Genomic DNA, 3888 nt, shown 5'->3' on the forward strand with positions numbered 1-3888 from the left:
ATATATCTATCTATATCTACATATATGTATCTTGACAGCGAGAAAACATGGGTATCTCCATAAGCTTTTGAATTTAGTGCCCTTTCACCAGCCACCAATTTATATTCTCTAGATAGCTTCTGTAGGTACTTTCTTAGTTTGGTGTAGATTTTGTTTTAATTAACAAATAATTCTTAATGATCTGTTTTACACTAACACTATTCTCAGGGCACAAAGACATAAATAAGCAAAGGCATGTACTCAAGTGAACCAAAAACCTGTATCTGCAAACAGACTTGCACACAGATATTTATAAAAGCTTTACTCATAATTGCCAAAACTTGCAACCAAGATGTCCTTGTGTAGGTGATTATATTAGTAAACTGTGGCACATCTAAACAATGGAGTATTATCCAACACTAAAATGAACTATTAAGCCATGAAAAAACATGGAGGAAACTTAAATGTCTATTTCTAAGAGACAGAAGCCAGTCTGAGAAGGCTACATACTGTACAATTCCCCAACTCTGTGACGCTCTGGAAAAGACAAAACTGTGGAGATAATAAATCAGGGATTGCCAAGGGTTAGGGAGAAGGGGAATAAATAGGTGGAATGCCAAGAATTTTTAAGGTAGTGAAACTTCTCTGTATGATACTATGAGGGTATATACATTTCATTTTACATTTGTCAAAACCCATAGAATGCACAACACTGAGTGAACCCTAATGTAAACTATAGACTTTAGAGGATAATGATGTGTCAGTATAGGTTTATCAAGTATAACAAATATGTTCTTTGTTTGGTGATATTAATAAGGTGAGAGGCTATATGTGTCTGTATATGGGGAGTTGCTGTATCTTTGGCTCAATTTTGCTCTGAACCTGGAACTGCTCTAAAACTAAAGTGTATTAAAGGGAATGGTAGAGGGTGGGGATGGGGGAAGGAGGAATCATTAATGGGTACAATAATACAGTTAGATAAATTAATAAGATCTAGTATTTGACAGTACAACAGGGTGACTATGGTCCATGATATTTTATTCTACATCTTAAAATAACAAAAAGACGGCTGGGCACAGTGGCTTACACTTATACTCCCAGTATTTTGGGAGATCAAGGTGAGAGGATCACTTGAGTTCAGGAGTTTGAGATAAGCCTGGTCAACACTGAGACCCTGTCTCTACAAAAAAGAAAAAATTAGCTGGACAAGGTGGCTCACACCTGTAGTTCCAGCTACTTTCGGGGGGCTGAGGTAGGAGGGTCACTTAAGCCCAAGAGTCTGAGGTTGCAGTGATGTAAGATGATGTCATTGCACTCCAGCATGGGCAACAAAGTGAGACCCTTCCAAGAAAAAAAAAAACAACAAAAAACTAACAGAGTATAATTGGATTGTTTGTAACTCAAAGAAAGGATAAATGCTTGAGGTAATGGATGACCCATTTACTTTGATGTGGTTATTGCATATTGTATGCCTGTAGCAAAATATCTTATGTATCCCATAAATATAAAAACAATTATTGAGGAGCTCAAAGAACTTTGGTTTATGTAAATTATATTATTGATATTTACCATATTTCAAATTGAAAAATAGAATCTAAAACATACTTATTAATTTGTTTTCATGTTTTGGTGAAAAAATGTTTTCCAAAACAAAACAAAAAAATTATATGAGAACTGAATGCTATCTGTTTCTGTATTCCACATGTCATAATATGTTGTATATTTGTAGTATAAGAAACGAAGTCCAGCCTCATACTGATATGAATTTAGAAAAGAGAGAGCCTCACCAACTCAAGAAGGCTTGAGGAGCTCAAGAATCTTTAGACCATGATTTGAGAAACAGTATTCTAATTCTACCTCTTTTTCCCACTAAAGGAAGCATGTGTAAACATAAATAAATAAGAATAGCAGTTTTAAAATCAAAAATTTAATTTTTTAAGCACATGCTTTGTAATATTCTATGCCTTCTGATACACCTTGCAGCGGATCATGTCCCACCTGCATTTCACAATGCTTACACAGACCTTTGCTGTTATAGAGGGTCTACATTTAAGTCCTTTCTGTGGGTTGAGTTCAGAGGGTCTCATTTGCCTTTTTACTTAATTTTTCTAAAGCTCCCTATGTTGTGAAAAAAAGCAAAAGACAGTTATAAAAGTAAGACTCTATACTAATGATGTTTAAATAGTGTCCTTTCTAACTTTCACATCTCTTAAGTTATTAGTCCTCAAATTCAGATGCTGCTAGAGTAAAGTGAAATGCCGAATTAAGATCATATCCTTTTATATAATCTCCAGTGGACACCTTGCCTCAAAAAAAATTTCTTTTTTCACTTTCTAATCCCTTTCATGAACTGTGTGCTTCTTCCCTTTCTCTAGTCCCTAAGTACTCAGGGCTCATAAAGCTGTCCAAACACACAACCACACCAAAGCCCATGGACCTGGGTTTTCTTGAAGCCTGGAGTTAGGCTCTGAATATCTGGCTTGCTGTGACCCTACCAAGGAACTATACAGATATTCCTGCTTTTATTACTAAGTACAGAGATGCTGATATTTTTCTAGATATCAAATTGAAAATTTTATGTATTAGTTTATAGAACGTGTATTGCTTCAAATCTCCCTTCAAACTCCTAGACTTACCCTTACCACCTTTATTAACAATATCCATTTTTGTCCTATTAAAATGAGAGCCATTTGCCAGGAATTACAATTATGCTTATCCACCCTGAAATCATTCTGCACCTTCAACTTCTATCAATTACTCTGTCTCATATATCAGGAACCCTTCCTTTGATTCTATTACCCACTCATGCTCCCCATCACATACCTCTCCATTTGTTCATTTAGCATGTATTGATGAATCAAGAAAGTATTTTAAGCATTTCGTTAGATTCATAAATGGACATGATTTCAAAGAGCTATGTTTGCCAATAGAGATAAAAGTGACAAGGTACACTGTGAATTAAGAAGATGGAGTGGTTACTCAAAACGGGTGTGGGAGGAAATGAATAAATAGCATATTGTGGAATATGTAGCATTTCACAGACTCTTGCTAGACAGATAAAACTTGAACAGGCCAGGCGTGATGACTCACGTCTGTAATCTCAGCACTCTGGGACGCCGAGGTGGGTGGATCACCTGAGGTCAGGAGTTCGAGACCAGCCTGACCAACATGGTGAAACCCCATCTCTACTAAAAATACAAAATTAGCCAGGCATAGTGGCAGGTGCCTGTAATCCCAGTTACTCCGGAGGCTGAGCCAGGAGAATCACTTGAACTGTGGAGGCGGAGGTTGCAGTGAGCCAAGATTGTGCCATTGCACTCTAACCTGAGCAGCAAGAGCAAAACTCTCTCTCAAAAAGCAAACATACAAGAAAACAAAAAACAAAAAAACAAACAAAACTTGAACATAATGAGATGGGGCAAATGAAGGGTGTAAGCTTGTTAGGGCAGCCACAACAAAATAATGCAGGTAGCATTAACAACAAAATTGAGGTGTTTTTTGTTTTGTTTGTTTGTTTGTTTGTTTTTTCATTTCTGGAGGCTAGAAGTCCAAGATCAAAGTGTTGGCAGGTTTGATTTCTTCTGAGGTCTCTCCTCCAGACTTGCAGATGGCTGCCCTCTTGTTGAGTCATCATGTGGCTGCATTTTAACTTAATCACCTTTTAAAGACCTTTTCTCTAAATACATTTACACTCTGAAGTACTGGAGGTTGGGTCTTTGAGGTATGCATTTTGGGAGAACACAATTCAATTCACAACAGGGAGTTTAGAGTATTCCAAACATAAGGGGCAAATGAGTAAAACAGAAGGAAAGGAGAGCAAATCAATGGAGAATAGATATTTCCCCCGTTCATATATAAACATATATATCTTCTTGAGAGCTGTACATTCTAATACATATTTTTTGATAT

This window comes from Colobus angolensis, unplaced genomic scaffold, assembly GCF_000951035.1.
Source record: "Colobus angolensis palliatus isolate OR3802 unplaced genomic scaffold, Cang.pa_1.0 Scaffold74, whole genome shotgun sequence".
Classification (NCBI taxonomy): domain Eukaryota; kingdom Metazoa; phylum Chordata; class Mammalia; order Primates; family Cercopithecidae; genus Colobus; species Colobus angolensis.